This window comes from Rhea americana, unplaced genomic scaffold (assembly GCF_003343005.1).
Source record: "Rhea americana isolate MKP2758 unplaced genomic scaffold, rheAme1 scaffold_8, whole genome shotgun sequence".
In the NCBI taxonomy this organism is placed as follows: Eukaryota; Metazoa; Chordata; class Aves; order Rheiformes; family Rheidae; genus Rhea; species Rhea americana.
Window position 1 is genome coordinate 10,679,865 of NW_028186978.1, and position 26,542 is coordinate 10,706,406.

A 26,542-nucleotide genomic window follows, 5' to 3' on the forward strand; every position below is an offset into this window, starting at 1 on the left:
GTGTACTACAGATTGTTTACATATGTTATCACAAAAAAAAAGGGGGGGGGAAGGAAAGCTGGCAGCTCATGCTGCCAAGAGACCTGGCAGTGGCTAGAATCACATTCAGATCATTTCCAGTCAATAGGCTTTGTTTTCATTTTTAAAAGCCGCTTCCTAGAAAGCTGCTGCACCATCATTCTTTTTCTCCATTATAGACAGTTCAGACGAATACTTGCAAAGGCTACTGTCCTTAAAACCAAAGCAAGCAAYGTTGTGAGATACTTCCAGACAGAAAATGGAAGGTGTGCCTTGCCAGTAGGTGTGGTAAGACACTGTGGTTTATACAAGCTCAAAATAAGCAGTGCTGCTTGGAGCTGTGATCACAGTTCTGTGTGATAAAGGCCCTTTAATGATAATGAAATCAGGGCCTCGAGATGCAAATAGGAATCAATGCCAAAATAAGAAGGAACAACCTATGAAAGATGTGGTAAACAGTGAGACCTAGGCATGTTTCTCCTCTTCAGGTCAGACTCTGCAGTGAGGCTAAAACCCAACAGTGCTGGAGGACCAAGACTCCAGCTGCCTGCCTCTAAGAGTTATCTAGAGCAGAGGGAAAGTTTCGCTGGCCTCGTGGCTCTTCTCAAACTAAAACAGTAGAGGGAACAGATACCACAGCAAGTTTAATTGCAGTCTAGCCCAAATTCTGCCGGAAAACAGATGCATTCTAATTAAATCTCTGTTGAATCAACTCATCGGTGCCAATTCACACACAGAGACAATGAAGAAAGTTTTATCAAGGTGACATTAAATTTGCAAACTCACATCAGCATTGCAAGTACTACAATGCCAGCTAATCCAGGCATCCAGGCTCAAGTARTAAAGTCATTGGCTTTCAGTATGAAACTGTTTTCATAGGGTAAAAAAATTTGAGACTCAAGACTGCAATTCTTGAAAGTGCTGATTCATTTTCCATTAACGGCCATAACACTAACTCTGTCCAAAAAGGTACAACATTAGCAAAAATCTGATTTAAACTTTAGTATCAGCCTAAGTATTAGACATTTGTTTTGGCATTATCCAGAGAGACAAAAAAGGAAAAGCTCAGGTGCAAGCAATCATAATGATAAATGGCTCTAACAAGAATGCTGTGTGAGAAGATGCAGTTTTACTGGCATCACCATTTCTTTAAATGTCTTAGTCATCCTGAGTACATGGATGTAATGCTGCAGTAGAAGTAGGGCAGTGACAAATTCACTGCATGTTGTGTCACATTCTAGATGCAAAGCCGAAACACAAGGATTATCTTCTGTTTTTATGGGCATGTAAAAAAGTGACTTTATTACCTTTTCAACTATAAGGAAGCTAAGGACAGAAGCATTGCAGGATTTCTGTTAAATTCTACTTGCTCTTATCAGGCACAGATTTTTTCCTGAAATAAAGACAAAAGGAAAAAAAAATCCTTTTGAAAAAGAGCTGCTTATTTTAGGACAGTTTTCTAATAACAAGGGAAGAAGAACAAAGAAACATAAGAAAGCCGTCTCTTCAGAAACTGTGGACATACAGGAGGATATCATGCTGTCTGCTTTTAACTTCTAAAGTATGTTAAAAGTGCCATTAGCCAACTAATGTTAGTATCCTAGCTTTACTTTGTGGCCGGTAAATAAGGGAAGGCCAGAGAGCTGATGCAGAGCACTCATTAGATACCTGAAGCTGCCTGCAGAATACGTCATCCACTATTTCTCTCTGCCCTCCGATGGAACTAGACTCATGGTCATGTAGAGAGACAGGCTGTTAGATCATATGCTCAAATACACCAGTATAAGACATAAAAAATGATGATATAGGAAATAATATGGGAAAAACAAAGTAATGCTTGTAGGCTGAGATGCCAGAGAGACCACCAAAACCATAGATGAAAAGGGAACCAAAAAGAGTGAGGTTGCTCAGTCAGAACTTGGTGGGGAACTAACAGCTTCTGTTTTATTTGTGCCATAGGGACAGAGAAGTTTTGTCCTAAAGACTGACAATGGAAGAACATGAGCATGTTGAAATTTTGTATCTAGAGGTGTGTCATGCTAACAGAAGTGGAAAAGAAAATAACATTGAAATAAGTGGACCCAACTCTTAGTCCTGAAGACCTAATCCAGATCTGAGCTACTTCAGATGGCAACAGCCACTTGTACTAGACTCCCAAACATACACCCCATCTTACACATTTAGGGGTGGAGGGAGCACTGGATGAACTAATTTTGGCTGAGAATATCCTGGTTCCCTGCTGCAATATTTCTGAGTTTAGCTCTTTTGTGAGAACTGTCTTCTTTCTATGAGAAGACTAAACCAGGACCAATGCTTCAATACAAAGAAGCCATCACCCACCTTCATTTCACACTTGTGACTCCTGCAGATGTGAGACAGAATCTGGCTCATAACCAGCAGTGCCATGGCAGTGGCAGCAAAAAATTGTTTCCATTAGTGTCTTTAATTCACTATTTCTATAATAGACCTGGAGAGAGATGAATCAAAAATAATTGCCCGTTTAAAAGTAATATTGATTTGTTCATTAAACCCTGTCAGGGCACTGGGTGCAGGCTCTTGAACAATCTGGAAAATATGAAAAGAACTTGGCTGAGGAACAAAAACAGAGCTGATATGTGATAATGGCAAAAACAGAAGTAGGAGCTATATAATACAGGCAAATTCCTATTGAATGCTGCTTTGTCTTGCTTTAAAGAAATACAGAGAAGCACTCAAAATGTAAAGATAACTAGACAATGTTCCTCACAGCAGAGCTCAAGGAAAGAAGGAAATGCTTCAAGAGTTAGTGCCTGGCCATATGGAATATTGCTCGGTTGGAAGCAGTCAGCAAGAGTTCATCATGATAGTCCCCCAAACCATTTTATCGCAAAAATGTATAGTAATCAGTAAGAAACAGCCACAGGATTTTCCCACCATTTCATGCTTTATAAGCATTGGGGGGGGGGGAAGAGAGTAAAGAGGATGACTACAATGCAGAGTTTCACACCAAGAAAGAATGCTGTGAGCTTAGCACATGTCTGAAAAAATGTGTCTTGTGGAAAGGAAAAGAAAGGAGCTATGATTGCATGCAACTTGCATGCAAGTTGTTCCTCTTGCCTACTAATTATTTGCTCTGCTGAGCATTAAGCAGAATGTGCCTTGCATATTTGATCATGCACGGGATCAAAGGAGTAAAGAGGAGTCAACAAACCGATGGATGCTATATTCCAAAATTTCTTTGCATCTGCCTCCACTATTCCTCTACCAGCCAGGGAGAGACTCTAGAAGCATCAGTCCTGCTTCATAGGTTGATCAACAGATTGAGTGAGGGAAAAATTTCTCGCAGTTATGGAAGTACGAAATTGGAAGCGGCAGAGTATTTTACCATCAGAAAATCTGATACTGGTTACTTTCAGAAATAAGAATATTGGCTTAGTATTCAWCCCAGATCAGCAACAGTGCAGTCTGGGCATTTATTTTCTATTTTTGCCAATTTGTGGATCTGGGTCTTAATTTCCRTGTTTTTGATATACAGCTTTTGTAGTCTCAGTACAACAGCATCACCTTAAGAAACAAGATGTGTTGTGCACCAACATACTTTGCAGTATAGACTCAGGAGTTCAATCATTTTTCAGGTATTACTCAGTTTCTTAGTCAACCTATAGACCTGCTTTAATTGGGTTCTTTGAACACTGAAGTTGAAAAAAATAATTATAGTAGCAGTAGTAAAGTCAGTGGCAAAATTGCCCGGTGAGGTTTCTGATTCAGAAGAGCTCTTATATCATATTAAGAGTCTTGGGTCCTTCTACTAGTAATGTGCTCTGACCTAGTTATGAAAGGAAAAGTCTCAGCCTTGGCTGGAAAGAGAGAATTACGATAAGTAAGAGAAATCTCCTATTTTGCAGGATTAAAATCAACAGGACTRATGGTAGACACTTGCAGTTTATGGCCTTGGACTTTGCTTCTCTCTGTGGCATTTTAGAGACACATTTACTAATTCTRGGGAATTATGATACAGTCGTCATTCCGTCTGAGGTATTTGTGTTTTCCTCTTACACAGCCCTCTGGACAGAGTGGAGGCATTGGTTCAGAGGTTCAGCTGGTCAGTGCCCCCCAATATGTTATATAATTTTCTGCAAAGTAATCAAAGCTGAAGTGCTCCCTTCTGCTTCTGCTGCACTGCCATTGCGTTGCCCTGAGGTTCCTGTCCCAGCGCCCAGGTTCCTCAAACCTCCAGCTCCTGAGTAGCCCTCCTGTGCAGGCAGTCCTGCAGCTAGGGGCTCTGGGGTTTCTAGGCTCCTACCATGGAGTCAAGAGCAAGAAAGCCTTGGGAGCACTGGCTTTAAATTTATTTTGGCCTCCATCTCTATAGCAGTCAGCTTGCAAGCCCAGCTCAAGCCAAAATTTGCCTGCCCACCCACCTCCCTGCCATGGAGAAGACTGCAGAGACTCATCGCTACCTGAGACTCATCGTACCCGAGGGGCACCGGGTTTCCAGGCTCCCCATCCAGCTGGCTTTAGAGCTGCCCAAGGCTGCCCGGTGTCTGGAAGCTGTGGCAGGTGCTGACATGATTCCTGGTGATTTCACTACTGCTTACTCCKGATGAGCAGCGACTTTCTCAAAGCAGCTGCCGTGATCCTTGGAGAGCACCTTTCATTTTGGAAATGGTATATGTTGGTATTTCCAAATTTTTCTTTTTTTTACTGTGTCTGCTCAGTAGGAAATTTCAAAAATGTTTTTTCTCTAATTTGGACTTAAACATATTTAAAAATGCCAAAATTTCATCCCTTTAGAAATTTTGGAGTTTGGCCATCTCTAGAATAACTGTTGGCATTTAAATCCCGACAAAGATTTAATAGATTCGGATGAAGACGTTCTCCCAAAGTGTAGCAGGTTGCACCAGTTTACCCTAGCAGATGGAAAGGTAGCACTCAACTAACAAGATCCACCTTCTTTATGTTTAAAATTTGAGAAAGTTCATCCCATGGAGGGACTGTAGTCAGGTCCTTTCTTCTTCTGTATTCTTTAAGCTGAACAAAGCTGAACAAGACCTGGAATTCAGAGAGGTGGTTTTTGCTCTCTCTGAAAATCTGCTAAGGGCTCTGTCCAGTTGCAAAATGGTTGTTAACCTTTGTGAAGACAGCAATATAGTTTTTAATGCTCTCTATTGTGGGTTGTTTTGTAAAATGTCGCCTTTTAAAGCTGACAAACAAGCTCATAAAAAAAGCTCAGTGTTGATACATAAGGAAAATGTTCACATCTTCCTAATTCTTAAACTTCCGGTGCTCCTGCAGTGGAACAATATAGAATTGTGTTGAGAAGGAAAGAACATTCCCAGTGGTACCTGTCAGAGTTTGGGACTACACTGTCATTTAAGGATATACCTAAATGCAGTTTTAGCAGGATCAAGCCTTAGAAAGCTGGTATTTGCCTGAACCTTTCTCATTGCATAGGTTAGTATTGTTTTTATCTATCTTTTCCTGTTTAAAATGAATATTTTTAGAATTTTTGATTCTTGAGTACTATAGTTTCTAAACCAGGAAGCCCCCATAGTCATTGGGCTGGRTCAGATGACTACAAGGAAAGGAGCAAAGCATCACTGGTTTTAAATTACCATATTTCTATGCAGTGGTTCTGACAAATTTTAAAAATAGCTTCCTGCTTTAGGAGGAAACTTCCTGTTATCTATATAGTCCTTTCTGTCACCTACTGTAAGGTGTCAAGCTTTTAGCTGAAATGTACTGTATCGAGCTTTATACCCCTGTAAAGCTGAACTAATTCTACTTTCAATTCCTTGATCCTCATGGGCACTGCTAAGAGTGGTGTGAACAGAGAAGCAGAATGAGGAAGTTTGGGGATGAGTATTTTCTGCAAGAAGTCTTTTTTTTTTCTATTTTAAAATGAATTTTGTAAAGGAAGAAAGTCTCTTGCATAATACACCTTTGACATGCTAAATGTGCTTTCAACTCTCTGTATTTTGCCTCTTTAATGAATAGGGCCTTTAGCCCTGTAGATATTTAAGGCTTCAAAGCTATAAACAGGAGGCAGCATAACATGTTTTCTTTTGTTTGCTATGTTGCTATAATAGAGAACACTGTCTTACAAAAGAAGGGTGTTTGGCACCAGGAGAGTATGGGGCTAAAACTCAGCAGACTGTGATTGTTGTTCCCCCTTTGCAGTTCTGTTTTCTGGGCAACTTTGTCCTCATTACATACAATACCACRTACCCCTGTATCATCAGCAAATAAAACACTATTACAGAGTGTTTGGAGTAACTGGATGGAAAGTATAATGTGGACCAAATGCTGTCCTGTTATGCAAAGCAATTCCGCTGCTATAGCTTTTCTGCAAGGAACGAAGGTATGAGCCTCAAACTAGGTATTTTTCTTGGTCCACCATAGGTACCACCATAAGAGGTTTGCCCTATCATAACAGCTGTGTGCAGGTTCCTATCATTTTATGGGATGAACAGCAAGAACAGGATCAGAAAAGCCCCGAACAAGTGCATGTTTCCTTGCAGGAATCACTATATCCGCTCCCCAGCRTCTTCTGGCTTTTGAGGTGACTGGTGTCATTTTTCAAATCTACTAGAATTTGGCCTGCATGTTTTGCTTTCCTTTCAGTGATTATTGCAGATAGATGTCCTTTTTGCTTACTTACTAATTGGCAGCCAGATAATGATGCTCAAGAACTGATTTTTGCCAGGGACATTTTAGGGTTTTTTTTCTTTTTATTTAAATCCATAGTGGAAAAGCAAAAGGCACTGAAAATGAGTTTTCAAAGTTTAGCATTAATGAGCATTGGTTTTGTCCAGAATAACTTTCAATTTTCTCACTTTAAAAGACAAACAACCAGAACTGTTACAACAACATGGTGCCGTAACAGCTCCCAGATCTGTCCATTGTTATCCAGCCTGGTTTTAATTGTCTGGGTGTTGTAAAAATAAATTCAAAAGTTCTGAATTAGCATCATTTAAAAATCTGTGCAAATCTGGAACTAATAAGGCTTGTGCTGAATATTAGTTCTAACAAGAAAGGCCATTTCCAAATATATTCATCAGTGATCAAATTCAAATGGGCCACTGAGTATATTAGCTTAAGTTTTAACCTGAGTTGACTTTGTACAGAACTGAGGAAAATTAAGTATGGTATAAAGAGAGAAGCTAAAACTGGAACTCAAGAGGCCTGGCAATGCCAGGTGTGATTAGTAAGACAGAAAAGCCTGATGATATGAGAGTGGTGAAGAAGTTACAACTATGCTGCTGTAAAATGACATGCAAACAAAAGCACAAAAGACATGGCATAGATGCACTCTCAAGAATGCRTGTGAATGAAAGTATCACTAAATCAGAGAGCAAAAGAGGTAGAAAAAAATATTAACCAGCCTATGAGTTTGTGGAGCCACCTGACATTAACTAACCTAAAGTCAAGTGAAAGTTATTGTGTGGCTAGACAAAAGGACAGAAAGGAAGGTTATTGTATCAAAATGGAACAGCTGAGCTTCTCAAAAAAAAAAAAAAAAGAAGAAGAAGAAGAAGAAGATTGTCTTCTTACTACAGCTACAGAAATAAGGCATAAAATGAAAGAATAATCAGGGAAAATTTGAACCTAGTAATCATTAGATCAATAAAAAAGAATTCATCTAGGACAACTGGGAACTTAAGAATGTAAAAGTAAGCACAAAAGCAATGTTTTGGCCAGGAACGTCTGGATAGGGAAAATAATTTTTTTTCTAATGTCAGCAGAAAACTTTGTCTAAATGTCAGCAGCAAAAAGAAAATGTGAAATCGTCAGCAGAAAGAAACATTTATCATTCCTGAACTTCCATGTCACCTATGGCAACTTCTGGGAACAAGATTTTCCATAGGGAATATTATGAATATTTACTGGCAATAGATTTCAAGCATTTTTAAGCATCTCCCTGAAAACAAAATAAGTCATTGAATGTCCACTCCAGAACGGCTTTCTGTTTCTGTAAGGAGAAAAAATGGACAGTGCACCTACTCTTAAGCAAGAACTAGGATTATTTTCAAGAAAGCAAAGGCTGAGGAGGGTGGGTTTTGGTTTTGCTGCAAACAGTTGGTCCTAAAATACTGAACAAATTAATCCAATGCATGCTTATGAATCATTGGTCATCACAGAGACGCAGTTATGTAAGAGCCCTTGGAAAATCCTGGATTAAATAAGAACAGGTAGACAAAACTCATAATAGTRTATTAGCATATAAAATGCAAAACTCCTTCCACTAGTAGATATAATAACCYTGTGGTAGGTACCCAGCCCATCACTGCTTCCCAGGGCTCACATGGCCTAAGTAGCTTGTAGCACCTTACTAGCAGAAGGGCTGAAAGATGGCAGCAACATCTCCTCGCAGCTTTCACACTTGTCTACCTTTCAGATGAGGCCACTGTTGTGCTTACTGTTATGGTTGTTGTGATGATGGTAAGTTGTTCCAGCTCCTCCTGCTCAGCTCTTCCACTCTCTGTGAGCAGTTGTGTGTCTAGTGGATAGTAGAAAACAAGAGACTTCCTGCGTAGCAAAATGGTTTAGGCTCTTTTCCCTGTCCAGATTACTGTAGCTTGGTAGAACCAACGCCCTCGCTTCAGGGAMGATTTAGTCACCTATACAACAGAAAATAGCTTCAATGATACAGATGAAGAGACATTCTCTGCTCCCCAAACTACTTAGGGCCCAGTGCAATGTTGGCTGCAAGTCAGCAGCCAGCAGTGCTAAGTTAGAAGCAGTGAGAATTTCCAGTGCCTCTCTGAGTCTAAAATTCATTTTCACCTATCTCCAAGTTCTGGTTGCCAGCTGAGATGCTGGTATCTTTGACTGTAAGCTTGTAATATGCTAATGCATCAAATAGAGCCACAGTTTCAGGACATGAACTAAAAGCTGAGAGCATGACTTTCTAACTGTACCTAAATCAGCTTAGTTAGACTTTCTCCTCCACTGTTCCAGACACCCTCCTTAGCTTTCTGTTCTACCATATTCTAAACTTCCCTCATATATTGCATAGGGAACCTAGCTCCTCAAGTCTTGACCTCTTCTTCCAGATGGAAGGTGACTGAAAATCGGGTGAGCAGTGATATGACTCCCATTCTTGGTACTTTGAAGAGCCATCTGGAAAACAGCCGGTATATCCAGGGCAGGGTACACTGCTGAGAGCTCTTTTGAGTTATTACACTGTACTCCAAACTGGCCAGTATCTGTTAATTTTGTGTGACYGATTATGACTGGAGTTCTGAGATGAGAGCAATAAGAAGTACCTAAGTTCTTTGAATGGAAAGCTGACTCTTCTGCCTGGGTGGAGAAGAAGGTAACACTAGCAGCAAAGTCTCATTATCTTTGTTTGCCATAAAACCAAAACAAGCTACTCCTAACTTGTAAATAACTTTACGAAACACATGTCTTGCCACAGAGYCCATGCAGGACTATTAAACCAAAAAGTTAAAGCATGGCACACTTTAAGATCACAATAATGCACAATTTATGGAAAACTATTTTCTGTGAATGTTCATCAGAATACAGAACACATTTTTCTACTTAGAAGACTCAAAGGACTCTCAGAATATCTTAAAAGACAACACCCTTTTTGCACTTCTGTACAAAATTCGTACTGTAATATGCTATTTTTTTTTCATTTTACATCCTGATTACCAAATACTAGACTATACAATCAATCACATCATGTTTTAGGTAGAAGACCTGAGAGAGCTATAGGGCATCCAGTAAAAGGTGAAACTAATACAAGTGCAGTCATTTTGCCRTGGCTGAAGGCATATCTGTTTACCTCCCCTCCTCCTCCTCCTCAAAAAAAACAAGGGGGGGGGGGTTAAAACGGTAGAAAGAACACGGCACAACACAATCCCCTGTCACATCTGGTATTATCATGTAACACTCAACAAGGGGGAGATTTCAACCACTGCTGTGTACTATGWCACAAGATAGAAACTCTTAAGTCCCATGTGCGTGCAGGCACAAAGAGGAAGTGCTACGATTCTTTAGAGACTATCTTGGGCCAATGGAATAGTAAAAGTGAGGAGAAAGAAGTGCTATCTCCACTAAGCACAATRAATACTCATCGTACATAGCAAATATGCATGTATTTTTTTTTAGATATTAACACTGGAAATAGTAATCGCTTCCAACAACCTCACCTCAGGCTAAGAAAGGAAAAATCCAAACCTAGGGAAAAAACAAAGCAGGAGCCTCTGCATRTCATGTAAATCTTTAAAAATCAGGTGACTACCCTATGGCTCCAGGAAGTTTAAAGGCTATGAGAATAAATCCAATGTTACCATTTGATAGCTAAACAAGAGTCTTCATCATTACCTAAAYAGCCTACCAAAGCCAGATAACATTACACAGTAATATTTCAAAAACACCTTGGTAGCACTGTTTAGAACACAGAATATTACTCAAAACTTTAAAAAATTTAGCTCCCACTTACTGAGGTTACTGAAGATCAGTGAAAAAYTGGTGTCTTTTTGTCATATTGCCTACCTGTCTATACGTTATCTAAAGCTCCTTTAGTGTCTCACACAAAATGAAGCCCAGATTCTGGAATATTATCCTTGATTTGAATTATGAAATTATCTCACTAAGAGAGATAAACATTTTCATTGTGTCTTCTATGCCTGTATAGTTCTAGACATGTTATTTCAATACATAAAATACAGGAACATTCGACTGATTCTATTAGAGAAGCATCTTAAGGAAAAGGTTAAATAAATCACATGCCTCTGCAGTGATTCAGTGGATTTACAATAATAAAACTCAAGCTCATGGAATTTTGAATCCAACATGATTTTTATTTTGCTGGATTGGAAGAGATTTTATCAACACACGGGAGATCCTGCAAATTTAATTTTATCATACTGCATAATCCTCTTTTCTTAGTCTCAAACTAAATCTTGATGATCCAGAAAATCTGAAGTACCATTTTTTGGATATGAGATTTGTAAAGTACCTTCTTACGTACACATATATCACATTCACATGCACATGTGCAGACACCCACACTCCCTTTGCTGTTGTTTCAACATTAGGTTCTATATAAAAATTGAAGAGGTTCTTGGATAATTTTCTAATGGCTTGGAATACCCACTGAGGCTGAAAGCAAGCCAGAGTTTTTGGAAACCTAAATCCTCTCATTTTAATAGTTTTGAAAATCCTTGGCGTTTAGCTTTGAACTTAAACCAAGGAAAGTTATATCTTATAAACAATGGCATTTGTTGATTGGATGAAGGACTAGATCAATATTGGTTTTGGCAACTTGTTTTGGCTGAATTTGCCTAAAGAAATATGTTGGTTGTGGTGTTAAAAAGCTATGTCAGTTCCTCAACATGTGCCTCTTTTTCTTGGAGCAAAGCCTGAAAATTAGTTTCCAAAGTTACTTCCAGAAGTTAACCTGGAATCTGGCCTCCTCAGCAAAGGAAGTTACACAAAAAATACTGGAATATAGTATACTATTGTGAGCTAACAACATCCTTCTTTTGAGGTATCACCACATATGAAATCAAACAGTTCAAGAAGAAAGATTACAGAGATATCATAACACAATGAATTTTTTGTTTCAGAGAAGTCCTAAAAGTATAGGATCCAATTCTCATTTCCACTGAGTTTTTTTTACACTGCTTTGCAATTTAAGAGGAGTGATAAACTAAAGAAGGAGAAATAAAGCAGCAAGATTTTAAGCCAGAACGCATTACTGGGATAAGCTAGTCCAACACACAGGTAAATAAATACAAACGTTATGATTTCCATGAATCAGTCCCTGATTCAAGAACAGTACTATGAATGAACAATATGTCTTTTAGCAAAAATGAGCCATTTTGATTTCAAAATTTCCACTGAGAGGGAATCTACTGCAAACTGATAAATTGATACAGTGACTGATTACCATCACAGTTAAAATTTTCATCTTATTTTGATTTGGATTTTTCTCATTTCAGCATCCAGCCATCTGAGCTTCTGATACAAATGCTAGAGAAAGGAGATGTTTTGAATGAAAATTTCTGTCCTGCAAGCCAATCTGGATGGTTTGTCTCTCAATATTCTCTATTTTTCAACATACTGGCTTAAGTATGACTGAACTGGCTGAACTCCAGAGCCAGATACAGCATTCCTGTAGCTGTTACTCAAGTACGAATGTAGTATTAACACAATGTCCCACTGTCTTGCATTATATGCCCATATAGACATCCACTGTGGCACTGGGAGGTCATATTGAGTTAATTATACATTATGATCTCAACATTTTTTTCACTCCTTTCAAGGACAGAGATCTCCACTCTTTTAATATAACTTCTCTTTTGTCTTATCAGACACATATCGCTTGCTTTTGGTCTTCCATCCTGCCTGGCAAAGATTCCCTGTGTACAGTTATTTCTTAAAATCTGACTATTCTTAATCCCTCTAACAGTACCCATGCTGACTGTTTGCTATTCTTAACTCTTAATCAAAATGTCATGCTTTGATAGGCCAGAGGAAGTCTGGAAATAGGAGTCATCCCACCTAATTTTAGACATCTACAGGGCAGACATCTACATTTGAGCTCCTCAAGTTCAGCTTCCCTTACGGCCAATGAAGAGAAATGGACACTTGGTGGACTTGGTGAGAGTCATCCGAGCTGTGCCGGACATTTATGATGGAATTAATCATGTACTACAGGAGCATCTCTTCCTCCATTGGCTGTGAGAGAAGCTGAAAGGAACAGCCTAGAGAAATCCTGAGCAGAACATCTACCTTGACCTTCATACCTTYATCAACCAAACACACACTGTATCAGTTCAACAAACCTATTTTCTGAGTATATGTGTCAAAAATATTAACAATAACATCACCTTCTAACTTTTTTATTAATTGAGTCCTATATCAATTGTTTCATTATTTTGAAGAGCAGGCTGACAGTCTTGTTTACCCTTTTGAAATGATAGCATCACATTAGCTTTCTTCCARTCCTCTGGAAATTTCCTAGTAGTTCAAAAYRTTTAAAGTCAACACACTAATTGATACAGCATACTGAGCAGTATTTTTAAACCTCACGCATACATGATACAGGAGATCACAAAAGACTTTCTTGCTTACTGAATTCTGACCTTTGTTATCTAAAAATCCCATTATTCAGTTTATCATATTCCATCTTCAAATTATTTTGTTTGCTTCTTTCCTTCCCCTAGTTCTCCCTAGTAAAGAACTTTGATAATTAAAAACATTCTTCTAATTACCAGCCTAAATTTCATAGTGGCCAGCATATCTATCTATCTATCCATCCATCCATCCATCCATTCATCTACCTATGTTTCATTTCCTGTATATGGTATTAGTTCAAACACCTTTCTCCTTTCACGGTACTTAGCCCTCTGATGTATTTCCAGAAAGCAATCATACCTCATCCCTTTGTTTTGCTATGATAAACAAGACAAGCTCCTTCATGTCTGTTTTGTAAAAGTGATTTCCCCCATCCACGTATCTGCTCTACTCTTGTGCAAGTCTAGACTTTCCAACATGAGTGAACAGAGTTTCCAGATAGCATCTTACGGATAGTCTTGGCCAGTAGCATTAATATTTTCCTATTTCTAAAAAGAAATTCCCTCACCTGATTCATCCTGAGAATACTCAYGCCTTTTTTGCATTCACGTCACTTCGTTCCTCTATTTGCATCCTATGATTGACTAGCATTTTCCTCTTTTGGGGGGGGGGCATTGATGAGGAATCCCACTTTACAACACTTATTTTTTGACCCCCAGAGTGGAGTTCATCTCCTCTGTCATTAGGCACTTTTAGAAGATAATTTAGTCCATCCTGAGATAGGAGCTGGGAACGGGTGGGATAAGTAAGCAGCAAAAATCACACATTTCCATATACTTAAAAAAGATGCCTTTTGATAACTGCCGTAGTAGACTGTATTTCATCAACAGATTATGTAAATATTRTATTATATTCCCCCCCAAAAGAAGAAAAACAGTTACTGAACATTTTTGAATTTTCTACATTTTCTAAGCTTTCTCTAATAATGGAAAATATCATCGTCTATGATTGTCTCTGGTCATTACTCTTTGCCCTTAATTTTATATATATRTAAAATTATAATTAATATATTTAAATTGAGAACCCTCTTTTCCCCCATCCTATTCCAGTCTCTTGACAGTCTCCTACTTTATCCCCATCCCTCTATAATGCYCAAGAAGATAGGCTTCTTGGTTGGGCTATGCTATTTTTAGTTTAAAGTGAAAAGGGAGGTTGTTCAGACCTTTCATCCAAAATTCACTAACTCTWTGTAGAAGAGTCAACTTCCTGGTTCATATATGGAGCAGGCTATATTCCTCTTTCACTATGACTGTCAGATCTGTAATAAAACCTACACAAGCCCACTACAGAGAAACACAGACAGACTTTAGAGAAGTCATTTACTAAATGTAAAATGCCAGGGGCTTGCTTTTRAAGGCTGAAATTTGGCTTTAAAAGCGATCTTAGTAAGAGGAGGAAAATGAGTCAGTGACACGTGGAACATATATTATGTGAGACATCTTAACCACGAAGGGAGTGGGGAGATGCAGAGAGGAGTTTTTCCTGCACTTTTAACAATCTCAGAAGGCTTTTGTCCTCTTTACCTTGCAGGACAACGTATTTCTTTGTTCATACACAGAACAATCATTATGTGGATCCAATATCCTAACTGAACAGGATTCTCAACTACATCCYTCCATCCAGTATGGCTACTTTAAGTGGCATTGCCAGTGTAATCTACTAATGGAAACATATTAAGTGGTCAAGAAAGAATCATCTGAGTTTCAGGATAGGTCTCAGCTTCAGGTGCCTCCCATCTCACATCGTGCCATGGTAGCAGCAGAAAAAGGAAGTGGCGGGAATGCTTCTGACCAAATCCTACTGCCACATTTTAAGTCTTCTGTAACTTGTAGAGCCCCAGCACCAACTCTCATCTCTCTCTCTCTCTCTTTCTTCCCATTCCTATGGACTGATGCAGAGAATTTTCTCTCCAAACATGAATGTGATTGATAGGAGGGGAGACAGGACAAAAGTAGGACTATGGATGAAACTATGAAATCACATGGCCACTTGATATGGATCAGGCTCCAAGTCCCAAAGTCGTCAGAAAGACAGATCTGAGATACTCAACGGGTTTAGTATCCATTACAAGGAACAATCACATGTTTCTCTGTCTTTTAATGGCTTCCTTTGGATATCTCAGCAAGGCAGGAAGGAGCTATTTATGGCTCTTTCTCATTTTACAGATGAAGAACTGAAGCCYGGTGGCTATGACTAGAGATACCCAACTTAATCATATAAAGGCAAAGCAGGTACTGAAAAAATCAGTAGCCATGTTTGCATGGCTGGTCAGCCCTCCTGAAAARCAACCTATACCTTACTAATGAGGCTATCCTGCTTCCAGAAACCAGGATTGCTCATATAGGGACTTCCTTTTAGTAACTGAATTTTGGATTTAAAAATTATCTTTGAGTAAAAAGGTTCAGAGTTRGTTTGGTCATCTCTGCATGTAGTGGTACCTTAAGGAACTAAACAGATCATCCTGAAAGTCCCAAAGACTTTCAGAAGAGGTCTTGAAAGAACAAGCATTTGTACCCAGATCCATGCGTCAGTCTAACTCCCAAGCTGAACCTTATGTTGCTCTGTCAATGGCTGTTGCAATACTCACTCACATGAAAAAGCTTTGACTTTGGTATGTCGATGGCTCCAGTGAAATTATACTGCTGTTTTCATAAGCTATTTATTTCCTGTGAATACCTTGGAAAAAGTCATAGAAGAGATTTAAGTAAAGACAGCAATGAAACTTGGTGAGATTGCTTCAAAATTTGTTATTGCTCTTTTTCTGTTTTCCTTTGCAGAGCTGTTTTGTCAATAGTCAAGGGGAGAGATGATGGGAGGTTGTTTTATTCTGATTCTATAGAATAAAATCTTACTGGCTTCAGTGTTTGGCCTTAAAAATTATTAAGTTTCCCCTAGGAAGCTACAACTTTAAAATAGTCTATGCTGATGCATTTTTAAGTCTGCCCAGATGTAAAATGTTTACATGAATTAACTTCATTTTTTGAGTACCTGGAACAAAAAGATTTCCTAATTAAAGAAGATATWCTTTGTAGTAATCTTTTCTGTCTATTATGATTCAATCCATATGATGAATGTATTCTCTTTATGTTATGGGTTTCAGAGATCATTCAGCCATGGTGATTTAACACAGTACCATGCTGTTTTTGTGTAGAAACATTGCACAGGGGAGATTCCAAAGGGGTTTTAGCAACCCTCTTTTGACATAGGAGTTTTGAATAACATTACTTGGCCATAGGCAAAAGAATTTCCTTTTGGCAGTTTTTCTCTCCAAAGAAAACATAGAAAGTGGAAGTTAGATAGTACTGTTATTAGAGCTTTGTTGTAATGAGAAAAAGTGGTGTTCACAACAGCATAGATACGGCAGTATATATACACATATAGCAGCTGACAGACAGCTCCTCTACGGACCTTCCATTTACTCAGCCCCTTTCCTGCATGTTCAGATCTTCACAGAGCTCATCCTTCCTCTGGACTKTCCCTGCATATGCTGCTTCCTGGTCTTAGAATCTTCTATGATATTAGGAGTTTTGGCAGCAAAGAACATGCAATAAAGTCAATGCTAAGTTTTTTTCTATTTTAAGTGTTAGTTACTAAGGAAATGCTTCGAAATATTAAGATTTATCTTGTGTGAAGTTCTAATGGAAAGAAAAAGATGAAGACTGAACAATTTTGACCAAAAAACTGCAAAAAACACCCACACACTTCTGCTGGCTCCCATCTGAATGGTGTAGGAAGAACATAGYATGTATTTCATGCACTACAGCTAGGCAAAAGTGTTAATGTTTTCTTAGACAACGTTTCAAAATAATCTTCCTTTCTGCAACAGTTTCTGTGTTCTCAGTTTTCCTGGTTTACTTTCTTTTCTTGTGTTCTGCTCCCATTACACCTTTACTTTTATCCCACAGGCAAGAGAAAAGAGAGTACAAAGGAGAAACATTTTTTATTTCTTCAAAAGAAACTCTAAAAAAAATTTTTTTCCAAGAATTGCACATTTTCCCACTGAGAAATAGACCTTTATGAAAACTACCCAGCAGTTCCATCTACTATCATTCATGACTACTGATGCAGCCCTGAATGTACTTCACTGTCCGCAGCATCTGATTAACATCATGTTAGTTAATAACTCCTCAACATTATGTTCTGACTTGGTTTAAGTTTTTTCAGAAGACAAACTCTAAGTTCCCCCTCTTTGTTTGCTGGGCTGGGCTTTGTCAGCTGAAACAGATGGCTCCTCTGAGCCCTACCGGAGAAGAATCTCCAGCAGGATAGACTTTGGCCATCTTCCTTTTACCACTATTCTTAAGTTTTATCTAAAATTTCACATAAAATAACCTTTAACCAGGCAACACTACTGACAGCCACCTCTGTGGAACTGTTAATAAATGTGTTTTTTTTTTTTGAAAACTCAAATTATTTATGGGAAATAGCTTCTTTATTGCATCCTGCATTTCACTGATGTTGCCAATATATTTAAATAGATAAGGCGGCTTCTTTGCCATTSAACGGTCATTTTTTTTTAGCTCTGTTAGCAAAGATTTTACACCCTCAGAGCAACTATCAGATAGTAAGCATGTTATAACTCAGTAGCCTGGCATACCTGTAATCCTGTGAGAAAACCTGCAGTAGGAAGTTCATTTTGTCAGAGAAGCTACAAAACCACATTGACTGAAATTAACAATAATTTTATCCTTAAATCCTTTACTGATAGAAATTTGAATTATGTGTATTAAGAATTCATCTCAGGTCTGTTTCAAATGAACTTTTACTTCCTTGGGTTGCCCCCTTTAAGTTTTTAAAATAGTGCACAATGCTGATGGTCCCACCACATGTCCCAGTTTTCCAAGACTTGTCAAACATTTGCAAAAATAATGCACGTAGCAGAGACATACTGAGCTGCTCTTCCTCTTATGCCACTTCTTTCTGACTCCTCTTTCATTTCCAGTTCTTAGCTACCTATTTCTATTGTACAGGGATAAAGACTGTCACTTCTCACTTGCTAACACCCACCTCATCTGTACAGGAATGAGCTGCCCCTTTCCTTCAAATTGTCCGAATAACATAATTAGGTTAAACCAACTGTGTGGTTTTATCAGCAGCTAACCCAGTTTAAGAGAACCTGCTCCTCAAAAACTGGCCCTTTCCTCCCCATGCACCACTTCGCTGTTTCCTTCGCTTGTGCCAGTATTGGGCTAGAGTGTGAAGCAGGTAGTAAAATGAACCAAGATAAAAATCCTAGGTGTTTCATGGTGGTAAATGATCTAGTTAGACAGGTAYGCAAGTAGGTATCTTGCAGTGCCTGGGCAGTAAGTATACCCTAAGTTATTCAAGGATGTTGGCCTGAAATTTAATTTTCAATTATTTCTTCCCATACATCCATCATGTGACACTAATACTTCATTAGTATTAGTGCATAACATGTCATACTGAAGRCATTTATACAGTTGTGCATGAGGTAGCTAATGATGCAATGTGATATTGTTTATTGTCTATCCAAGAGAATATATATTCCTGCTCCATTCCAAATACAGGACAAAATTATCTTTAAATATTCCATTTATTCTGTTGACTTCTCCTTATCACTCATATATGTTGACTTGTAACTTACTCTTGTTTTCATTTACTTCTCCRTTATGCTGTGCATAGACAGAACAGCAGTAGATCTTTGAACAGTTCCCAATTGTAACTGACAATTCTTATCTTATATTTATGATCCTAATTAACTATGCCAAGAACTGCTTTAGGCTTTTAAGAACTGGCTCATGCTTTTCATTTAATGATTTTGTACCATATTCTGCTTACATAAGGCAAGTGTAACCAAATCATAGACATCGTAGAAGCTTCTTCCTCTGCCAGACTTAGCTCCTATTTTAAGTTATTCTCTCCTGCGCACAAGACTTTCTGTATTAAAAAGTTAATCCTTATTCTGAGRCTCTCTTCTAGAGCTCTGAATTAGATACACATCAAATACAAGTTGGGGTCACACAAGATAATCTTTTTTTCTGACTTAAATATAATCGGATAGGTGTCCAAGGCAGTTCCATAAAAAGGCTTGGTAGTCTATAAAAGATAGTAACTAATCTTTTAGGATTTCTCAGCTCTGCCCTTGCATGAGTAGGTAAGGTTCAGAGACTGCCAGTCTTCCTTGGCTCTGAGAGCCCTGCTGATTAGTGCCCTCCCCATCCACTGCCTGCCCCACCTGCACAGACCAAGCTGCTACTGCATATGCTCTTGGTCCAGCCGTAAGACCCATCTCCTGGCATTTTGGTCATACTAACCATGTTTTGTTGATGGTACACATGCTAGTAGTCAGTAGAGGAAGAAAGAGGAGTTTTGAAATGTGATTTAATATGACTAACAAAACCAGAGAAAGATGCAGAGAACTGGAGCTAGCAGGGTAGCCAACATATTTCAGAGAAGACCAGCAGGACTCAGAAGCATGGGGTCCTGAGCACTTGAGGTTCTAGCATTTAATACTAGATAAAAAACTATTCAGAAAAACTGAATAGGAAAGACAAGTGCTTCCACTCATCACATTATTTTCTCTTCTTTGAGCCACTTTTTGTGATAGTTTTTCCATCAACTAGATGGAACACTGAACAAACTAAAAGGAGTCATGATTTGTGAAATACCAGTTTTCTGCTGTCAAAGAAGTGAAATGTCACTTTTAACAAAATAATTCTTGGCTCTTTGAAGAAGTAATACCCACTGGAAGGTGACCATTTCCATATCAGAGTTAGTTGTGTTACTAAAGCAAGGAGTGTAATAGAATCCAACATTAAATTTGAAGAACTTGAGAGAACTTTGAGAAAAATCACTTCAGAACAGAAGACCTTCTAGTCTATGTACTGACTACCATGTAAACGGCTAATAATAGAACTGGGCATGTTTAGCCTGGAGAGGAGAAGACTGAGGGGGGGATCTTATCAATGTGTACAAGTATGTGAAGGGAGGGTGTCAAGGGGATRGGGCCAAACTCTTTTCACTTGTCCCATGTGACAGGACAAGAGGCAATGAGCAGAAACTGAAGCACAGGAAGTTCTGCCTGACYGTGAGGGGGAATTTCTTCCCTGTGAGAGTGACGGAGCACTGGACCAGGTTGCCCGGAGAGGTTGTGGAGTCTCCTCTGGAGATATTCAATGCCCGCCTGGATGCAACCCCATCTAACATGTTCTAGGTGATCCTGCTGAGCAGGAGGTTGGACTAGATGATCTCCAGAGGTCCCTTCCAACCTTACTGATTCTACGATTCTATGAATAATCCAGCCATAAGGCTGTTCCCTTCCTCCTCCCTTCCCCGCTTCTCATAGTGCTGCAATTCATAGAAGCAAGCACAGTGTCATGGTGATGCTTTTCCAATCATAAAGCAATTTTTGCTTAGTTTTCTCTGCAGTGTTCTCTGCATAATGTTCTTTCTTCTTACTCTATTTGTACAAGACAGTAGGAAGAGATGATTGCTACATACTGGCATGTACATGGTAGCTTTAATCCATGAGTAAGGCTGATGTGAAAAGTGAGGACCAGCTGCATGGCTTTTAGCCAGGGTCCCAGGAGGCTCCTGCAGCCCAGGCTGACACCTGTGCTACTGCACTCCCACTTTTGTGAACATGGGATACACTGCCTAGAGTATAGCTAGCATCTTATGACGGCTTCTGTTGAGATTGCTGTGTGGATATATCCTTAAGTTATTTCTGGTTACTATGAYTCCTAAAGGAGAAGGCATATAGCACAAAAACACTTCTACAGTGATTTCCATCAGGTGGTTTGAAGGTATTTTGCAAGGCACATACACTTTGCAAGGAAAAATTTGCTTCCAGGAACTGGAAATCCACTGTCCTAGAAGCCCTTAGAGTGCTGGTGTATCAACAGTCCTTTCTGATGGTAAGCAATACAACAGGTTTTAGAAGACAATGAAAAAATCTTGTAAAATAATTATTTATTAATTTAAAGGGAAACTAATAGTGGCTAAGTCACTGGACAAAAATAAACAATCTAAGCCTAACAAGATATGTTATATGGACACGTAGAAATACAAATCCACATTGACTTGTTGTATAAAAGAGTTTATAAACTCAGGAAAGGTTATGTACAAAAAAAATTCAGAAATTCAAGAAAATCAAATAAAAAATGTAGAAATTCAAATAAAAAAATCTGTTACTTCCAGAGAAGATTGAATTAGATTACACCTGAGAAGTGAGAGGAATGACMCAAAACTCATGAGCAGGACATTTGGCTTATGTAGTGACCAACAGAAGGATAATCTTTTTTTGCCTATCGCCAGTTGGAGCCTTTTGGATCCATAATTTGATGTGAACAGGACTAAAAGGAGTAAGATTTAGTTCCATGGCACAAGATGCCTGTTGACTCTTGGGACCTGAGGACCTGTCTCCTGGGACCTAATGGATCCATTACGGCATTGTTGCAAATTAATATCCTGATCTTAGAAGATTACAGAGACAGACTAAATCAATGGGAAGGATCCAAAAAATAACCCCATTTTTACAAGTTTCTGCTAACTTCTGAATGACACCTGGCRCGTGATGCTTAGGTTCCTGTTCTCAGCCTCTCCCTTCTATCTCCTTTTGCTTCCCCAGTTTATTTAATCTTTCTCTGTTTTTGCCATTTGTTTAGTTAGTCTGTCTCAGACTGTTTCTTTTGCAACATTACTCTGAGCCTTCAACCAGAAAGATAACTGGGAGCACTGTCTTTGACAGCCCAACACTAGTGTAAACTTGCCAGCCCTCAGAGTGGCTGATAAGACATTTTGCTATATTTGTCTTTCTCTCACAGTGAGCTCAGAAGAAACAGAACGAGAAAAGGACACTGCTTTTGCCTTGCTCCCTTTTTATCTCTCCTCTCTTATGTGTTTTTGCCTTGTGTTGTCCTCAAGGAAGAAGGAGTCAGTTTTAAGTAAAAATAACAATGGCAGCTTCTTTTTTTTCTTTCTACCAAATGCACAGTTAACACCATCAGAAAGATTCAGAATACAGGAAAGAAGCTGCAGAGCTTTCTTGGAGTTGGAAAGTTGTTTTTCCACAACTGGGAGAAAGCCCAGGCCGTTCTGTTAGTCAGATCTCTCCTTCCCTCCTCCCTTCATCAGGAGAAGCTATTTTGTCAAATTTTGGCAAATTAATAATTCAGTGATCGACCGACATAACAAAATGACATTTTCTGAAAGGAGATTTGGTGGACTGTAGCAGGAGTGCCCAAATAATGCTCTCTGTACAACTCATTACTGYATAATCTTCTTTGAAGACAAACAGCCCCCTCTAATTTTTTTTATCTCATCAGRTACACTGAAGACAGCACTATACTCTCAGTGCTTAAGAATCAAGGCTTTTATCTCACAACTTCAAACACAATGCAACAAGAGGAAAAATAAATCCACAATGCAACATTTAAGAAACCTGCACTTACAACAAACTAAACACGTAGAGGAATATTGAACTCTTTTCTGAATATTTGTATTTTCCTGTAGTGCTACTTGCAGGATATCGTATGCATTTCTCAGCGTGGAAAAGAAAGAAAAAAACATCGCAAACAGCTGAGCTATAGATGGTACTTGAACCAGAGGCAATACAACATGCTTATTGTAACTCAACTAGCAAAGTGGCCAGTTCACCTCTGAGAAMTGAAAACCCATCCTCAGGATGTACTTTGACATAGCTTAAGTTAACATAAGATGGCACTGCCACCAAAAGTAGGCAATTCACCCTTGATGCAGCTTCTACTTCTCTTTCCACCTTAATGTCTCGTCTGTAGAGTCCTTTCTCATACAGGTAAACTTTAGGCAAGTTTGACTCTTGATCTTTTTCACTGTGAGGCCTCCCAGACAYATGTGCCAGGGATAAAGGATGGAGCAGAACCAGGAAAGTAATGAGCAGCTGGAGATAGAGCAGGATTTCTTAYTTTGGTGGCAATGTCAGTTTAAGCAGTACAGCACAGTCCAAATTCTATCCAGACAAGGTCACAGGAAGCTGCAAATTTCCCTAGAAAAATTGGGCTATGGGGAGACCTGCTTTTTATGTCAGTTATCCCTCTGAATTTTTAGTAAAACAGAAAAGACGTGTATCTGGACCATCCTTAGAAAACCCATTTTCCTGAAATGTATCAGATGGCTATGAACTCTTTACTAGGTGCTTGGCATCTCACAGGCCTGGGCTGTATTGTGTCAGAAGTAACCTGTCTGGCACACGCCGCAGCAGTGTGTGCTGTGCAGCACAGCACCRGTTTCCACTCTCCCATCACACTTTGGAGGATTCACATACCTGTTATCTCTCCAGTTAATGTGAGGCAGGAGTTACATGCTTAAATTCCTCAGTTGCAAAAACAGACTATTTTATCGATTAAACAGTATTGTTCCTTCAAAAAACCCACAAAAATGCTYAAATGCAGATGAGCTGTTAAGTAGTTTCCAATAGCTTGATATATTTATGTTCATACTATGCTTGCTCACTTTTTTCACTGGAATACATTTTACACTCATTAACAAAGATGCTATCTCATTTAAGTCAAATGGGGCTTCTCTGATCTAGCTTAGAACAGCATCTGAGCCAAGGTATGTATCTTACTCAGTTCATTAGCCTCTCCAATACCATGGATTAAATAAGCAAGCATGTCACTAAATCTGTTCAGCATTAAGATGATACAAAATGTATTTTTCGTCTTCCAACTAAATAGTTTTCTTCAAATCTGAAACAGATGGAAACACAGTGAGTTATCTTACATGAGCTCATCTGGACTTCTGAATGGAATGTCCAACATTTGGTCACACATTTTGAGATGTGAGTTAGGGTCTGAACAGGGGAAGTTTTATCTACGTTTACGCATGTGGATAGGCTCATTAAGTTCAATGGACAACATGTAAAGTAAATTTACACACAGACAAAGAGCAAGAGAGTGCAGGATAGGTCTCTGTATAAGGTATCTCATATATAGTTCACATTCCCAAAGACGATTGTCCCCTAAAAGTCCATAATAAATGGAAACTCAGGAACAAAGTTACTTAAGAAATCTGGAGCAGCTCCTTTCTTCTGTGTCTCCCATTAAGCCTGTTTTTTTCTATGTTTGCCTTGGAGGCTAATATTTCTGGGGACACACTGACTTACATGTCTTTTATGGAACCAAGCATACTGTTGACATTTGACTAATAAAAAACCCAGAATCTAAATTATTCCTTTTTATACTTACGGAAAAATTATGAGGGGAGTTTACACATGTAGAGTGGCAGATATTAAATCCCCTTATTTACARGATTAGCAACACACAGTTCCAACGAGAACTCACTCCCTCATGACAGCCCTAGCAGGAACTACACATACTTCACATGCAGAGTCATATTCTATTGTCAGCAATGCTGAATGCTGCAGTGGAACTGCACATGTGGTAAAGAAGCACCTAGTCTTTACCAGCATTTAATCTGACCTTATTGCAGTTCAGAAGAGCTTCGCTATTGACTTCACTGATGTTAAAACTTTGCCTTTAGTCAAGGGCCTGAATATGATTTATGCTGAGTTCCCACAGCTTCAGTAAAATGAAAGAGACCTGAGAGTACTTAGCATCTTCTCTACCGTATGCATATCAGATGTATTTTTAGATAGTCTGTAAAGGCTGCTCCAGGCTAATTTACCAGACTTCTTGGTAAGGTAAATTAGCATATGTGGAACTCCACTCCTTGAGAATTAGGTTGTTTCTAATATTTCGTCTGCACAGGTTTGGTTCTCCTCACTGCACTGAAGTGGGGCCAGCAAAATTTTAAATGTGCAGTTCTCCTGACTACTCTGAACAAATCAGAAAAGTCTATTTTATAGTTGTGAAGAACAGACAATTTGTATATGTAAGAGAGATTTAACATTCATCTGCCTAAAAAGTATCTCCAAAATATATTAAAATATAATTAGTGTTTTTTTTGTTTGTTTTTTTTTTTTTTTTTTTTTTTACATTTCTTATCACAGTCCTATCATAGGGATTCACTCATTCTTCTGGAAAGAGGACAGTGCAAATAGCTGCATTTAAACAAACTTCAGACTCAGTATGTTCTTAAGATAGCTTTCTTCAGAATAGAAATTCTGAAGGGGTCAGAATTTTTTTGGTTTGCTTTTTAACCAAAATCTGAGACCTGATTTATTCTACCAGATTCTACCTTTCCCCACTTGCCTAATATTTCCTCCTGGCTGGTCCTGTATCTTTATCCATGCATACCCAATAGAAATCACAAGGCRTAGGGGTTTTAAGTAGAATTTAAACTCTAAATCTGGTCCTTGGTGTCTTCACTTTATAACTTTCTTTTTTGATATCCCCAAAATGCTTGACASAGTCTTAAGACTTCATGGACCCAGGTCTAGATTATTACATAAAACAACAAAAGRTGGAACAGAATATTCTGAACATAAACAAATTTGCACATGAACTCAAAGTTGAATTTATCCAGCAGAAATTTCTCTGTAGGAGTTAATGGACACCAGAAAGAATGAAAAATAGCTGGATTAAAAAAAAAAGAATCATACATTGGAGTTGTGGACATTCTCAGGATAATTAGTTACATATGTTTTGGTTGTGCCCTAGGGTAAAATAAGTTCTGGGATGAGGTAATAAATAAATTAAATGTGGTTTTGGAAATAGTTATCCCTAACTACCCAAAATGTCCACTCTACAAGAATTTGGATGCAGGCAACTTTGGAAATATGAAAGGACCACAGAAACAATTTTTATAAGAGCAACAATATTGCAAAGAAGATACCACAAAAACTGAAGTCAGCACAATCTTGAATGCTGCTGATTGATGCACTGAGCTAATCTAATTGATACATTTTGGAAAAACTTGTTTGAATAAGCTAGGTAATTTGGAATTGAGGTATATAATAATGCACACACACATAAAGTAATCAATTACCACAGCACCAGCTGAAATACTAGCTGCATCTTTTGTTCAGATGGCTGAATTCTATAAATGCTGTATTGCGTTCCTTCTCCTCCACCTTTTTCTTTTTCTTTTTCACTTTTTAGGGCAGAAGATATAATATAATTTAGCTTCATTTCTCATGTTATTTGCTTAGGCACTACTGGGTCTTGTTATTCAACCTTACTTACTGTACRTCCAGAGTAATCTTTTAGAAACTCTATGAGTCAGATCCTTGTTAGATCCTGTTCTGTCCTCGTGATGAAATATAAAATCTGCTTGACCCAGCCATCCTGAGAAGACCGATTTTAAATCCTTCACTAATCACTAGTCTTGCGCTCAGTRCTTATTTCCATTTTCAGCAGAAAAGATAGATTTAAAGGATTTTACAACATCTTGSGGCTTTACCTGGGCTTGTAGAGGAAAGTAGCTATCAGTAAATGGTCCCATGTCTCCAGAGGTTTGGTAAATTGCATAATAATTTTCTTTTTSTTACAGCAGGACTGTTTAACCTTATAACCTGTTCAGAAAACCTTCCAGAGGACTTTATACAAAC

At 38.6% G+C, this 26,542-nt stretch overlaps 1 protein-coding gene and 1 long non-coding RNA gene across 2 annotated transcripts in view; one reads left to right on the top strand and one right to left on the bottom strand.

The window, feature by feature from the left end:
- LOC146585563 (uncharacterized) overlaps nucleotides 1–20,961 on the top strand; it is a 42,216-nt gene extending 21,255 nt beyond the window's left edge. The window contains exon 3 of the long non-coding RNA XR_014897972.1: nucleotides 20,906–20,961. This is a non-coding gene — a long non-coding RNA (uncharacterized LOC146585563). The remainder of the gene's footprint in view (nucleotides 1–20,905) is intronic.
- Nucleotides 1–26,542, bottom strand: part of RBPJ (recombination signal binding protein for immunoglobulin kappa J region) — a 153,468-nt gene that overhangs the window by 82,840 nt on the left and 44,086 nt on the right. The window lies entirely within an intron of this gene.